Source organism: Arachis stenosperma, chromosome 9 (assembly GCF_014773155.1).
Source record: "Arachis stenosperma cultivar V10309 chromosome 9, arast.V10309.gnm1.PFL2, whole genome shotgun sequence".
In the NCBI taxonomy this organism is placed as follows: Eukaryota; Viridiplantae; Streptophyta; class Magnoliopsida; order Fabales; family Fabaceae; genus Arachis; species Arachis stenosperma.
Genome location: NC_080385.1, coordinates 128,540,284 through 128,557,436, shown reverse-complemented (window position 1 = coordinate 128,557,436; position 17,153 = coordinate 128,540,284). Strand labels below are relative to the sequence as shown.

General features: G+C 37.2%; 1 non-coding gene across 1 annotated transcript; it reads right to left on the bottom strand.

The window, feature by feature from the left end:
• Positions 1 to 3,236: 3,236 nt before the first annotated feature.
• Positions 3,237 to 3,344, bottom strand: LOC130953404 (small nucleolar RNA R71). Its single transcript, XR_009075575.1, has one exon. It is a non-coding gene; the product is annotated as a small nucleolar RNA R71 (small nucleolar RNA).
• Between the last annotated feature and the right edge of the window lie 13,809 nt (positions 3,345 to 17,153).

Below are 17,153 nucleotides of genomic sequence, written 5' to 3'. Positions count from 1 at the left end.
GACTTTACTATGAGTTTGTGTGTTTTTCTGTGATTTCAAGTATTTTCTGGCTGAAATTGAGGGACCTGAGCAAAAATCTGATTCAGAAACTGAAAAGGACTGCAGATGCTGTTGGATTCTGACCTCCCTGCACTCGAAGTAGATTTTCTGGAGCTACAAAAGCCCAGTTGGAAAGTAGACATCCTGAGCTTTCCAGCAATATATGATAGTCCATACTTTGCCCAAGATTTGATGGCCCAAACCGGCGTTCAAAGTCACCTTCAAAATTCCCAGCGTTAAATGCTGGAGCTGGCACCAAAGTGGGAGTTAAACGCCCAAACTGGCACAAAAGCTGGCGTTTAACTCCAAGAAGAGTCTCTACACGAAAATGCTTCAATGCTCAGCCCAAGCACACACCAAGCGGGCCCGGAAGTGGATTTTTATGTCATTTACTCACCTTTGTAATTCTTAAGCTACTAGTTCCCTATAAATAGGACATTTTGCTATTGTATTTAGATAACTTGGTAGCTATCTTTAGTCTTATGCTATCTTAGATCATTGGGAGGCTGGCCATTCGGCCATGCCTAGACCTTGTTCTTATGTATTTTCAACGGTGGAGTTTCTACACACCATAGATTAAGGTGTGGAGCTCTGCTGTACCTCGAGTACTAATGCAATTACTATTGTTCTTCTATTCAATTCGGCTTGTTCTTATTCCAAGATATCACTTGTTCTTCAACTTGATGAATGTGATGATCCGTGACACTCATCATCATTCTCACCTATGAACGTGTGACCGTCAATCACCTCCGTTCTACCTTAGATTGGGTAGATATCTCTTGGATTTCCTTAACCGGAATCTTCGTGGTATAAGCTAGAATTGATGACTGCATTCAAGAGAATCCGGAAGGTCTAAACCTTGTCTGTGGTATTCTAAGTAGGATTCAATGATTGAATGACTGTGACGAGCTTCAAACTCGCGATTGTGGGGCGTTAGTGACAGACACAAAAGAATCACTGGATTCTATTCCGACATGATCGAGAACCGACAACTGGATAGCCGTGCTGTGACAGGGTGCGTTGAACATTTCCACTGAGAGGATGGGACTGTAGCCATTGACAACGGTGATGCCCAACATACAGCTTGCCATGAAAAGGAGTAAGAAGGATTGGATGAAGACAGTAGGAAAGCAGAGAGACGGAAGGGACAAAGCATCTCCATTCGCTTATCTGAAGTTCTCACCAATGAATTACATAAGTATCTCTATCTTTATCTTTATGTTTTATTCATATATCATCCATAACCATTTGAGTCTGCCTGACTAAGATTTACAAGGTAACCATAGCTTGCTTCATACCAACAATCTCCATGGGATCGACCCTTACTCGCGTAAGGTTTATTACTTGGACGACCCAGTGCACTTGCTGGTTAGTTGTGCGAAGTTGTGTTTATGCCATGGTATTGAGCACCAAGTTTTTGGACTCATTACCGGGGATTATTTGAGTTGTGAAAAGTAGTGATCACAATTTCGCATACCAAGTTTTTGACGCCGTTGCCGGGGATTGTTTTGAGTATGGACAACTGACGGTTCATCTTGTTCCTTAGATTAGGTATTTTTTAGAGTTCTTAAGAATGAATTCTAGTGTTTCAAGGTGATGATCTTATCATCACCAAAGCTGATTGATTCTCATCAATTTAGCTCTTGAATGCAATGTCCTGCTGAAGCTTGGCTATCCATGTCTAATTCCTTTAGACTGAAGCTTTAGACTAACATTGCATGATTCCTGGAATTCTCATTAAGAATTTTGATACTTTTATTTTCTTTTCCACTTAATTTTCGAAAAATCCAAAAAAAATTACAAAATCATAAAAACCAAAAATATTTTATGTTTCTTGTTTGAGTCTAGTGTCTAACTTTAAGTTTGGTGTCTTGCATGCATTGTTTATTTGATCTTGGTTCTATTTTCAAGTCAATAATACAGGGAACTGAAGATTCAGTACATGCAGCAGAGGAATTATACAGAAAAAGCTGGGCGTTCAAAACGCCAAGTGAAGAAGGAAAAACTGGCGTTTAAACGCCAGCCAGGGTGCCTGGCTGGGCGTTTAACGCCCAAAAGGGTAGAGCTTTGGGCGTTAAACGCCAGAATGTGCACCATTCTGGGCGTTTAATGCCAGGATGGCACAAGAGGGAAGATTCTGTTTTTAATTCAGATTTTTTTCAAGTTTTCAAAGTTTTTCAAAATCAAATCTTTTTCAAATCATATCTTTTCAATCAAATCTTTTTCAAAATCAATTTCTTTCCATTTTCAAAGATACTTGCTAACAATTAATGATTTGATTGAACATTTCAAGTATGTTGCCTTTTCTGTTGAGAAAGGTTTAATGTTTGAATCATATCTTTTCTTGTTAGGCAAGTCATTAATTTTTAAAATCAAATCTTTTTAAATAGTTTTTCAAATCATATCTTCTTCAAAATCTTTTTCAAAATGATTTTAAAATATTTTTAATTAATTTTCGAAAAATCTCTTCCCCTCTTCTCACATCCTTCTATTTATGGAGTACCACTCCTCCTCAATGCACAATTCGAACTCTATCTCACTAAGTTCGAATTCTTCTACCTCTTCCTTCTATTTTTCTTTTCCTCTGACACCTCAAGGGATCTCTATACTGTGACATAGAGGATTCCATATTTTCTTGTTCTCTTCTCTTTCATATGAGCAGGAGCAAAGACAAAACCATTCTTGTTAAGGCTGACCCTGAACCTGAAAGGACCTTGAAGCGAAAGCTAAGAGAAGCTAAGGCACAACTCTCTGTAGAGGACCTAACAGAAATCTTCAAAGAAGAAGAATCCATGGCAGCCGAAAACAACAACAATGCCAACAATGCAAGGAAGGTGCTGGGTGACTTTACTGCACCTACTCCCGACTTCTATGGGAGAAGCATCTCTATCCCTGCCATTGGAGCAAACAACTTTGAGCTTAAGCCTCAATTAGTTTCTCTAATGCAACAGGATTGCAAGTTCCATGGACTTCCATTGGAAAATCCTCATCAGTTTTTAGTTGAGTTCTTGCAAATCTGTGACACTATCAAGACTAATGGGGTTGACCCTGAGGTCTACAGACTTATGCTATTCCCTTTTGCTGTAAGAGATAGAGCTAGGATATGGTTGGACTCACAACCTAAAGAAAGCCTGAACTCTTGGGAAAAGCTAGTCAATGCCTTCTTGGCAAAGTTCTTTCCACCTCAAAAATTGAGTAAGCTTAGAGTGGAAGTCCAAACCTTCAGACAGAAGGACGGAGAATCCCTCTATGAAGCTTGGGAAAGATACAAACAATTGATTAGAAAATGTCCTTCTGACATGCTTTCTGAATGGAGCATCATAGGTATTTTCTATGATGGTCTCTCTGAACTATCCAAGATGTCATTGGATAGCTCTGCTGGAGGATCTCTTCATTTGAAGAAGATGCCTACAAAAGCTCAAGAGCTCATTGAAATGGTTGCAAATAACCAATTCATGTACACTTCTGAAAGGAATCCTGTGAACAATGGGACAAATCAAAAGAAAGGAGTTCTTGAGATTGATACTCTGAATGCCATATTGGCTCAGAACAAGATATTGACTCAGCAAGTCAATTTGATTTCTCAAAGTCTGTCTGGAATGCAAAATGCACCAGGCAGTACTAAGGATGCTTCATCTGAAGAAGAAGCTTATGATCCTGAGAACCCTTCAATGGAAGAGGTGAATTACATGGGAGAACCTTATGGAAACACCTATAACTCTTCATGGAGAAATCATCCAAATCTCTCATGGAAGGATCAACAGAGACCTCAACAAGGTTTCAACAATAATAATGGTGGAAGAAACAGGTTTAGCAATAGCAAGCCTTTTCCATCATCTTCTCAGCAACTGACAGAGAATTCTAAGCAGAACCACTCTGACTTAGCAACCATGGTCTCTGATCTAATCAAAACCACTCAAAGTTTCATGACTGAAACAAGGTCCTCCATTAAAAACTTGGAGGCACAAGTGGGACAGCTGAGCAAGAGAATTACTGAACTCCCTCCTAGTACTCTTCCAAGCAATACAGAAGAAAATCCAAAAGGAGAGTGCAAGGCCATCAACATGGCCGAATTTGGAGAGGATGAAGAGGCAGTGAGCGCCACTGAGGAAGACCTCAATGGACGTCCACTGGCCTCCAATGAGTTCCCTAATGAGGAACCATGGGAATCTGAGGCTCAAAATGAGACCATAGAGATTCCATTAGATCTACTTCTACCATTCATGAGCTCTGATGAGTATTCTTCCTCTGAAGAGGATGAGTATGTCACTGAAGAGCAAGTTGCTAAATACCTTGGAGCAATCATGAAGCTAAATGACAAGTTATTTGGTAATGAGACTTGGGAGAACAAACCTCCTTTGCTCACCAAAGAACTGGATGACTTGTCTAGGCAGAGATTACCTCAAAAGAGACAAGATCCTGGGAAGTTTTTAATACCTTGCACCATAGGCACCATGACCTTCAAGAAGGCTCTGTGTGACCTAAGGTCAAGTGTAAACCTCATGCCTCTCTCTGTAATGGAGAAGCTAGGGATCTTTGAGGTACAAGCTACAAGAATCTCACTAGAAATGGCAGACAATTCAAGAAAACAAGCTTATGGGCTTGTAGAGGATGTTTTGGTGAAGATTGAAGACCATTACATCCCTGCTGATTTCATAGTCCTAGAGACTGGGAAGTGCATGGATGAATCCATCATCCTTGGCAGACCCTTCCTAGCCACAGCAAAGGCTGTGATTGATGTTGACAGAGGAGAATTGATCATTCTAGTGAATGAAGAATCCTTTGTGTTTAAGGCTCAAGGATATCCCTCTGTCACCATGGAGAGGAAGCATGAAGAGCTTCTCTCAAAACAGAGTCAAACAGAGCCCCACAGTCAAACTCTAAGTTTGGTGTTTGGGAGGCCACAACCAAACTCTAAGTTTGGTGTTGAACCCCCACATTCAAACTCTAAGTTTGGTGTTGGGAGGTTCCAACATTGCTCTGAGTATCTGTGAGGCTCCATGAGAGCCCTCTGTCAAGCTACTGACATTAAAGAAGCGCTTGTTGGGAGGCAACCCAATGTTATATTTTATCTATTTTCCTTTGTTATTTTATGTTTTCTGTAGGTTGATGATCATGAGAAGTCACAAAATCAATTGAAAAAGCAAAAACAAAATGAAAAACAGAAAGAAAAACAGCACACGCTGGAGGAGAACTTGCTGGCGTTTAAACGCCAGTGAAGCTAGCAAATGGGCGTTTAACGTCCAGTCTGGCACCATTCTGGGCGTTTAACGCCAGGAAAGGGCAAGAAGTTGGCGTTAAACGCCAGAAATGGGCACAAGCCCGGCGTTTAACACCAGAATTGGCACATAGAGCAATTTTGCTCGCCACTTGGTGCAGGGATGACTTTTCCTTGACACCTCAGGATCTGTGGACCCCACAGGATCCCCACCTACCCCACCACCCTCTCTCTTCTTCACCCATTCACCAATCACCTCAACCGCTCTTCCCCAAAAACCCTTCACCTATCAAATCCCATCTTTCTCTTCACCACTCACATCCATCCTTCATAAAACCCCACCTACCTCACCATTCAAATTCAAACCATTTTCACACACCCTAAACACTACTTCTCCCTCCTTTGGCCGAATCACAAAGCCACCTCCATCTCCTCCATTTCTTCTTCTTCTATTCTCTTCTTTCTTCTTTTGCTCGAGGACGAGCAAACCTTTTAAGTTTGGTGTGGTAAAAGCATTGCTTTCTGTTTTTCCATAACCATTTATGGCATCCAAGGCCGGAGAAACCTCTAGAAAGAGGAAAGGGAAGGCAAAAGCTTTCACCTCCGAGTCATGGGAGATGGAGAGATTCATCTGGTTCGGGGGAAATACTTAGATTTTAGTCCGGAAAATGTAAGGTTGGCATTCAACTTGCCCATGATGCAAGGAGATGAACACCCTTACACTAGAAGGGTCAACTTTGATCAAAGGTTGGACCAAGTCCTCATAGACATTTGTGAAGAGGGCGCCCAATGGAAGAGAGATTCAAGAGGGAAGCCGGTTCAACTGAGAAGGCATGACCTCAAGCCCGTGGCTAGGGGATGGTTGGAGTTTATCCAACGCTCAATCATTCCCACTAGCAACCGGTCCAAAGTTACTCTAGACCGGGCCATCATGATTCATAGTATCATGATTGGAGAGGAAGTGGAAGTTCATGAGGTTATAGCCCAAGAACTCTATAAGGTGGCAGACAAGTCCTCTACCTTGGCAAGGTTAGCCTTTCCTCATCTCATTTGTCACCTCTGTTATTCAGTTGGAGTGGACATAGAAGGAGACATCCTCATTGATGAGGACAAGCCCATCACTAAGAAAAGGATGGAGCAAACAAGAGATCCTACTCATCATGAAATTCCTGAGATGCCTCAAGGGATGCACTTTCCTCCACAAAACTATTGGGAGCAAATCAACACCTCCCTAGGAGAATTGAGTTCCAACATGGGACAACTAAGGGTGGAGCACCAAGAACATTCCATCCTCCTCCATGAAATTAGAGAAGATAAAAGAATCATGAGAGAGGAGCAACAAAGGGAAGGAAGAGATATTGAGGAGCTCAAGCACTCCATATGATCTTCAAGAGGAAGAACAAGCCGCCATCACTAAGGTGGACCCGTTCTTTAATTTCCTTGTTCTTTATTTTCTGTTTTTCGAAAATCATGCTTATGTTTATCTATGCTTGTGTCTTGTGATCATTAGTGTCTTAGTGTCTATGCCTTAAAGTTATGAATGTCCTATGAATCCAACACCTTTCTTAAATGAAAAATGTTCTTAATTGAAAAAGAGAAGAATTGCATGAATTTTGAATTTTATAACAGATTAATTATTTTGATGTGGTGGCAATACTTTTGTTTTCTGAATGTATGCTTAAACAGTGCATATGTCTTTTGAATTTGGGGTTCATGAATGTTAGCTCTTGAAAGAATGATGAAAAATGAGACATGTTACTGAGGATCTGAAAAATCATAAAAATGATTCTAGAAGCAAGAAAAAGTAGTGAATACAAAAAAAAAAAAAAAGAAAAGCGAAAAAAAAAAGAGAAAAAAAAAACGAAAAAAAAGGGAAGAAAGAGAAAAAGAAAGAAAAAGAAAGAAATAAAGTTGTGATCCAAGGCAAAAAGAGTGTGCTTAAGAACCCTGGACACCTCTAATTGGGGACTCTAGCAAAGCTGAGTCACAATCTGAAAAGGTTCACCCAATTATGTGTCTGTGGCATGTATGTATCCGGTGGTAATACTGGAAGACAAAGTGCTTTGGGCCACGGCCAAGACTCATAAAGTAGCTGTGTTCATGAATCATCATACTTAACTAGGAGAATTAATAACACTATCTGGATTCTGAGTTCCTATAGAAGCCAATCATTCTGAATTTCAAAGGATAGAGTGAGATGCCAAAACTGTTCAGAGGCAAAAAGCTAAAAGCCCCGCTCATCTAATTAATACTGATCTTCATAGATGTTTTTGGAATTCATTGCATATTATCTTCTTTTTATCTTATTTGATTTTCAGTTGCTTGGGGACAAGCAACAATTTAAGTTTGGTGTTATGATGAGCGGATAATTTATACGCTTTTTGGCATTGTTTTTAGTATGTTTTTAGTATGCTTTAGTTAGTTTTTAGTATGTTTTTATTAGTTTTTAGTTAAAATTCACTTTTCTAGACTTTACTATGAGTTTGTGTGTTTTTCTGTGATTTCAGGTATTTTCTGGCTGAAATTGAGGGACCTGAGCAAAAATCTGATTCAGAGACTGAAAAGGACTGCAGATGCTGTTGGATTCTGACCTCCCTGCACTCGAAGTAGATTTTCTGGAGCTACAGAAGCCCAATTGGCGCGCTCTCAACAGCGTTGGAAAGTAGACATCTTGGGCTTTCCAGCAATATATAATAGTCCATACTTTGCCCAAGATTTTATGGCCCAAACCGGCGTTCAAAGTCACCTTTAGAATTTCCAGCGTTAAACGCCGGAGCTGGCACCAAAGTGGGAGTTAAACGCCCAAACTGGCACAAAAGCTGGCGTTTAACTCCAAGAAGAGTCTCTACACGAAAATGCTTCAATGCTCAGCCCAAGCACACACCAAGCGGGCCCGGAAGTGGATTTTTATGTCATTTACTCACCTTTGTAATTCTTAAGCTACTAGTTCCCTATAAATAGGACCTTTTGCTATTGTATTTAGATATCTTGGTAGCTATCTTTAGTCTTATGCTATCTTAGATCATTGGGAGGCTGGCCATTCGGCCATGCCTAGACCTTGTTCTTATGTATTTTCAACGGTGGAGTTTCTACACACCATAGATTAAGGTGTGGAGCTCTGCTGTACCTCGAGTACTAATGCAATTACTATTGTTCTTCTATTCAATTCGGCTTGTTCTTATTCCAAGATATCACTTGTTCTTCAACTTGATGAATGTGATGATCCGTGACACTCATCATCATTCTCACCTATGAACGTGTGACCGTCAATCACCTCCGTTCTACCTTAGATTGGGTAGATATCTCTTGGATTTCCTTAACCGGAATCTTCGTGGTATAAGCTAGAATTGATGACTGCATTCAAGAGAATCCGGAAGGTCTAAACCTTGTCTGTGGTATTCTGAGTAGGATTCAATAATTGAATGACTGTGACGAGCTTCAAACTCGCGATTGTGGGGCGTTAGTGACAGACGCAAAAGAATCACTGGATTCTATTCTGACATGATCGATAACTGACAGCTGGATAGCCGTGCCGTGACAGGGTGCGTTGAACATTTCCACTAAGAGGACGGGACTGTAGCCATTGACAACGGTGATGCCCAACATACAGCTTGCCATGGAAAGGAGTAAGAAGGATTGGATGAAGACAGTAGGAAAGCAGAGAGACGGAAGGGACAAAGCATCTCCATTCGCTTATCTGAAGTTCTCACCAATGAATTACATAAGTATCTCTATCTTTATATTTATGTTTTATTCATATATCATCCATAACCATTTGAGTCTGCCTGACTAAGATTTACAAGGTAACCATAGCTTGCTTCATACCAACAATCTCCGTGGGATCGACCCTTACTCGCGTAAGGTTTATTACTTGGACGACCCAGTGCACTTACTGGTTAGTTGTGCGAAGTTGTGTTTATGCCATGGTATTGAGCACCAAGTTTTTGGACTCATTACCGGGGATTATTTGAGTTGTGAAAAGTAGTGATCACAATTTCGCATACCATGCCTCCTAAAACTCCAATTGGCCGAACTCAAGGAGAAAAAAATCTATGTCACCGTCAATTTTCACCGAACAAAAGTGATTCCAACATGTAGAAGAAGAGGATACAAACACTTTAATCGGATTAGATTTTTTATTAGAGTTATAGATTACAAAAAATCGAAGCCAGAAGATCAAAGGAAGCCATGGTTTCCTCCCTCACCCACGGTCTCTCTCTCTCTCCCTTTTTCCAACTTCATTCGGTCATGGAATGAGCAAGATTAGATGGTGATTTTGCTTTGTTAGGTGTCAATTATATATATATGTATAAAGGCATTACAAGCCACGTTGCCCATTTGCTTTCTTTTCTTTGCCTTAATGGCATCGATGATGATGATGATGATGATGATGATAATATTTTTTATTTTTTTGAAATATCTTATTATAAAAAAATATTTAAAAATCTTAATAGATTTTAAACTCAAAGTATCATAAAATTTAATTAAATCATGAATAACTCATTATTTAATTTTTTCAAAAACTCGGAGTGTTATATTTTCTGCCTAAAATTTCTCTACTATATTGTTGATAATGTAACGACCCAATTTCTGGTACGTCATGATCATACTAGAAACTGAGCGCTACCAACTTGTCTACCTAATTATTATCTATTATTTATTATATGAGCCTGATTCGTTGTTAAAAGCGTAGTTATTTTACGAGGTACTTTTTTTTTGAAAACATTTGGATTAACAAACAGTATCATTCATAATCAATTCACAACTAATAATATATAAAACAGTTATAAACAACCACACATAAACACACCACAAGTAGTTGACAACATTCGGTGATTCAGCCTTTATTAAAATATAGACTGTTAGTTAGAACACCCCTAGATATAGCTAGATAATAACTATATACATATATATACATACAACATCCCAGGTCCTGACCTGTTCAAGAGGTCCCTAAGCTGGCACCCAGGCTAGCCTAGACTCTATACTCACCTAGTCCCTCTAAACTACTAAAGTGAGGGAAAGTACGTTCTAAGTCTTCAAAACTCAAGTCAGGTGGAACATCATCAAAAGGTAGAACATCATTTGTTACTCCTCTGCACGATCAGACATTGCCATATGACGTCTCTCTGGTACCTCATCAAGTAGCCACACAACAGGAGTCTCGTACACAGGATTTAGGTTAAAGTTTGTAGATAAGCGGGGTGCAGACGTTGGCTGGCCTCACCGTATATACATATGAACAGAGAACGGAATTCACCCTAGACTCAGAAGACTACCTAGAGCGGAATCCTCTTTACGAACAGTCATCAGCGAACTACGGAAGGGTACTCATACTTCCATCTGGAGGGGGAAGGAGAGAGAAGGGGTAAGAACTGGGGAGTTCTTAGTAGGGCCGGGGTTATTAGTTACGTTCATTAATTCTATGTTGTTTAGCAGACTATTAGTAGAATACGAAGAAGCAGTAATTAGAAAACACAGATAAGTAGAGAAGATAGAGAAAATAGATAGCAGAACACAAACAGAAGAATACAAAAAAATAACACAAGCACAGAGAATGGAATACAAACAAGGAAAGCATATATTCATACCACAATCATAACAAAGGAAATGCGCAACCAAGTATGATGCATGTCTAGCCCTAGCGCAGGTAATAAGCTCATCTGTCGGTTACATACCCGCTCCCGACGTTACCCAGCAACCTCTGTCTGGATAAGGCTTTCCTGTTGGCAATATCCACTGCAAGCAACCTTTGTCTTGCAGGGTATCCACTGCAAGCAACCTTTGTCTTGCAGGGCGAAACTTATTAGCCGATATACGCCCAACAGACTCACTGTAAGCAACCTCTGTCTTACAGGAGCAACAACATACTCACTGTAAGCAACCTCTGTCTTACAGGAGCAATAACACACTCACTGTAAGCAACCTCTGTCTTACAGGAGCACATTCATCTTGATACCTCTGTAAGCAACCTCTGTCTTACAGCAAAGCATTATAGCAAGGTATCCCAGGAAAGCGTTCTCAGTGGTCGTACCACCATCTATCTGACTGCCTCTCTGCAGCAGATTCTTACATAATCATTCTTATTATCATCATTCATTATCATTCTCATTATTCGTCATCACGTTCACATTCTTATGCAATATCTCTTTCTTTCTCTGTTCAATCATACTATACAAACTTTACATCTTTCACTTTTACAATATCTTGGCTCAAACCATTTCTCTTTATCACATTACTCTTTTCTCTTTGTATCTCTTTATTCTGTTCTAGTTACTCTGTTCTCTGTATCTCTTTACTTTTCTCTGATTACTCTTTCTTCTGTATCCATATCACTCTTTTTCTCTTTATCTCTTTACTTTACTCTGATTTCTCTGCTTAACGTATGTATTTAAAGCTTATGTAAATTTCGGTATGAATAGTTATTCTGCCCCAAGTATAGGTTCATTAAGTCTATACTGAAACAGTTTAACTTTTCATATAATACTTAACCCTAGTCGCAACTCAAGGACTAACTATGTTGCCCTAGTTCGTTCACTAATCTCTGTCTATTTTCTGTCATTAGAACTTTACAGACTTTTTCTTTGACTTTTATCTTTTCTTCAACCTTTATCTTTTCTTTATCTTTTCCTCACTAACATGTTATTACCACTCCCTAAGTGTTTTATGAAGGTAATTATAAGATTCTGCGCTTAAAGTTGTCTTTCTAAAGCTTTTACAGAAAACTGCCTTTTCCGCATTATTTTATTATTTTTATTAAAATATTATTTTTAATTAAATATTATTATTTAATATTTTATTATTATTTATTATTTTATTATTAAATTTTCGAAAATTACCTTGCCTTTACCTTTTCACCTTTAAAATTAACTTTTTACCCCGGTAACTTTTAATATTTCTACTTTAACCGTCCTAACTTTCAAAAATTACCAAATAACCCCTCAAACACCAAAATATTTACTTCCTTGCCCTTTTATGAATCAAAAAGGTGTTCTTCATTGTTCTTCACCACACTCAAAGTGTTCTTCATGTTCTTCATAAATTCTTCAGATTCTTTCTCTGTTTTTACCCGTTTTTCAGTCTTTTCAGCAACCGATTTTTACCAAAATTCAAAATAAAATTGCAGCCACTAAAACCCCATCTTTTCTACATGATTTCAACACAAATTGAACCCCAATTTAAGCCTAGGGTTTCGTTTTTCCAGCTGCTCCAAGAACATGAACATAAAGCTTGAATTTCATCAAATTTCATCAAAATTTCACCAAATTTTCACCAAAAATCAATCATATATGCAACCAATTTTTAGCACAGCCAAATAATACAACATTCACACATCTCAAACACAATTAATCAAGATTAATTTCGTGACACCCTACCTTGATTTGCTGCTCCAAATCCGGTTACTCTTTGAAGTGTTCTTAAAGCACTTTTTCCTCCTAAAACACATCAAGAACAACTTTAAATCCAAAAACTCCCAACTGACCAAATCTCACTCAGCACGTTAGGAAGAGATATCTCACCTTAGACTTGCTGGAAATTAACGTTTCTTGGCCCTCAAGTCAAGTTAAGCATGATTCCTAAGGAAAAACATCGAGAAAACACATGTTTACATGGTTTTCCTTGAAAACCGAATTGAAGAGGGAGGGAGACAGCCATCTCACCTTATTTCCAGCCTTGATAAGTCACATGGTTATGTAGAGGAAGAAGAGAGGATCATTTTGGTGAAATCGGAATTTTGATTTGAGTTTTAGTTCAGAAGAAATCAAGCTTTGAAGATTTATGAACCAAGAACTTTCTCTCCTTTTTCTCTTGGTGATTTTCGGCCACAATGAGCAAATGAGGCAGCCTTGGGGGTTTTGGGGGTGTAGGGTGAGTTGTGATTGGTTGGCTTAGAGGTGGATTAAAATAATATTAAAATATCTCAGGTGTATAACTACTAAAACTAGATGTATCGGAACACTTGTAAAAACATCTCTAAAAATTATTTTCTGAGCTAATAGCATAAATGACACTAGTAACATATTTAATATGAGAATAAAACATGTATGATGAGGCCTTAGCATTGCTAAAGTCATCAGAGAGTGCTGGTGCTAAGCTGCACCAGTAAACTGTGAACCCGGTTAAACCGATTTTCTGTTTTTAACTAAAACAGACCAGGTAACCTTATAATATCATTCAAGAAGCTTATAATACTCATATAATGATGATATTACCCTATTATCTCTCTTTTCTCATGAATCGAGTCCGGTTCGTCAAACTGAGACTATTTACGAAAAACCGGATCAAAACTCCTAACCGATACGGTTCAAAAACTATGTTCTTCGTGACTGCGTTATCGAGCTTGACTCGGAAAAGGTTCTAGCTTAAGGATGACATAATGACAATGAAGATTGAGATACTTGTTGACATAGAAGAGGTGTTCCCTTTACTGATCTTCTGGCAAAATCCGTGCCTTCAGAAAATATCTCGCATACTCGAAAATTAGGGTTGTTACAGATAAAGCATGAATAAACCAAACTATAGTTGCAAAGAAACAAGAGATGTAAAAATTTTCTGATCAATTATCATTATTTCTTTAATATTATACCTTCTTGCTTATTCTTATGCTGATACTATCATTTCTTTGCAATATATATGAGTAATTGAAGCCATAAAAGATGCACCTCTACTTCCAGTTCTGTTTGGGAAAGACTTGGACTGATAACTTTTCTAGGCGATGTAGGTCCACCACCATACCTAGTTGAGCAAAAGGCAAAAACAAAGTCAGAAAGCTCACATTAAAGACCAGATAAAAGTTTAGTGACCTTCTAGCATTCAAGTTTGTTACCATTTGCAAATTTTGACAACAAACCAGAAAAATAAAATAGCAATATAAAGAACATAAATGATAACCAGAAACTTTTTCAAATTTTAGATTAACCAAAGGTGATATGTTTACTAAGCAAGCTAGCTTATCATGCAATAAGTTGGTTCCAAACTTCTTGAGGAAGTAATACATAGTCACAACCTTCTAAAAGTGTATCATGAATATTAATACCCGTACTAGAGTTCTCTGACAGACAATCATCTATCAAATTAGAATTATATATGAATTTTGAGCATTGGTAAAATATATTTAATACTAAATCTATGGCATTAAGAAATGCACAAACCAATAGAAGAGTAAATAAAAAATGCAAAACTTGGCATCAAAAACTATTTTCATAACAAGGTAAACAAGAATTAGTTCAACAAAAGAATAACCTACACTCAAAAAGTGAAATTTGGCACAAGTAATAAAATAGCTTTTTTATTCAATACTTGAATATAGAGATGAATACTTGAATATACACTACAACATTTTCAGGTTGAGGCAACATTTAAAAAGTGTTGCCTAAAGTCTGACAAAAAGTTGCTCTTGATCTATGGCAATACTTTTGGACCTAAGGCAACGTTTTTGGGGGGCGTTGCAAATGCAGCCGTTGCCTTAGATCAAGGCAACACTTTTTTGCTTCAAAAGCAGCGCTTTTGAAGGCAACACCTGGTAAGTGTTGCCTTTGGTTGAAAAACAACAACACTTCAGAGCTGCATTTGAGACAACACTTTTGAAGTGTTGTCTTTTCTCTCATATTTTGAAAACTACTAAAAAGTGTTGCCTATTTTCCATAAAATGCAACCCTTTTACGCATTGCTTATAAGTTTAAATTTGCAATCCTTTGAAGTGTTGACTATTAGTTTTGAATATACAACCTTTAAAAGCATTGCCTTTTTTTTGGATATGCAACCTTTTAAAGCATTGCCTTTTATACAACCTATACAAGTGTTCTCTAATATTCAAAATATGCAACTTATTAAAATGTTGCTTAAAGCCAATATGCAACTAGTAGAAAGATTGCCTTTTCGGCAAAAATAAAAATTATTTTTCTAGTGAAAATACAAAAAAGATAAAATTCACAATAACATTTTTTTGTTTGTACATGTGTAATAATTTTAATTAATAAATAAATTTGAACTCAATAAAAAATTCAAAAAAAAAAGACAAAATAACTAATAATAAATTTTTTATTAAAATAGATATTAAAAGATTCAGTTAGCATTTCAAATACATATTTATCAATAATTCTCAACAAAATAATAAAATTCTTGTTTGACAATAATTATCATAATAAAATAGTAATTAATATTTGTCAAAAAGACATCAATCTACTTGTATATTTATATCCATGCTTGACTTGTCCCGTATACTAAATCTGCAAATAATACACGACAAAAGATGTGTAATTTACCATTAAAGAAAAATAATATAATTTTATCTAATATGTACCTATCAAAAGAAAAATTATAATGAGAGACTTTTGTGTTTCTTTACATAATCACATAACATAAAGTAAGTATCGCTTTACATAATCACATATCATAGGTAAGGTTGTGTGATGTGCCCAACCATAAGAAGTTATATTCTTTTCAAGTATTAGTAATAATATTTTAAATTCAAATAATCAGAGAGAAAACAATAGGGAATTACCACTCATTGTGATGGATTAAAATTAAATGGAGTCTCTTCTTGATCAAGACTTCCCTTGTCCCCAAAATTTATCCTTCCAACACCATCACGTCTAAAACACATGGAAAATGAATCTTCTATAAAGCCTTCCCTTCATAATATGCTAGGAATTAATATTTTCTCCATTCTCAGCCCAAACAAACCATTGGGAGTAGCAACATTTAAGAATGATCCACTTTGTACTGGTCCATGGCTGCAACACGTGCGTTTATTGGTAACTTTTAAATGAATTGTTGAGAAAAACATGAAGGAAGGAAAAAAATAAAACATGAGACACTAAGTGAGAATTATATTGTCAAGGTAATTTAACAATGTAACTGACCCAAATATAATATTAACCTCAACAAGGTCATCATTATTATCTTCTTGTGTTAAATGCATAACATCCTCTACTAGTATTCTCGATGTAGAAGTTTCAGCAGAGACATAAGAGAGCATGTAAGGGGCAGTTACTAAATGTTCTAGGGCATTGGTTGCAATACATGCATAGGCTATTGTTACATGTCACCATTTTGCTCTTTGTTAATCCATTAGGACTATACACACTAAGGTCAAAATCTTGCGAAAACAACGATCATCATTCAAAATCATAAACAGGCAATAGCAATAACCAATACAGAAAAACTTTATAATTATAAAGTTATAACTCATAACTAATTATAGAGATTCTTTTTTACTTCATTCACAGATAATGAGAAAGAGAAAAAAGTGAACATACCAATGCCAAAGAAGAAGCAAACACCGAGCCATCAGTAGCTGTACATCTGGTGCAATCACCGGGTATCCAGAACAAGTCACTTCAGTGTCAAGGGCCACCATGAACACAATTAGTTCATTAACCAACAAATTAAATCCAACATGGGCATCCCAAATTTAAAATAGAACACAATTAGTTAATTAACCAATGTTATGTGATAAATTTCAAATTACATGAATTATTAGAGAAAAAAAAAACAAGCCATGGGGCATTGCAATGTCAAACACTCTATAAGCAAGGCATAATCACAAACAGTTACAATGCATAGTCCTGAAAAGAAGAATCTAACCTGCAATAACAGTTTCACTGCTTGAAAATCTAACCAGAGAAGATTCTAATCGCTGTGTTTTTTGAAAATGAAAGAAAAAAGTGAAAAGCAAACAATAATTTTTTTTCACATCATAATGGGTATCTGTACAATACTCTTTTCAAATTAGAAAGTCTGTATCTCAATCAACATAAGTGATAAAATGAAATTAAAAAATAGAAAACAACCTGATATCATCAAGAGTCCACTTGTTCCCTTTATCCTTGTGATTGACTCTATTGGGTATGCCTTGCACATTTAAGAATGATATTTCAAAGTAAACCACATA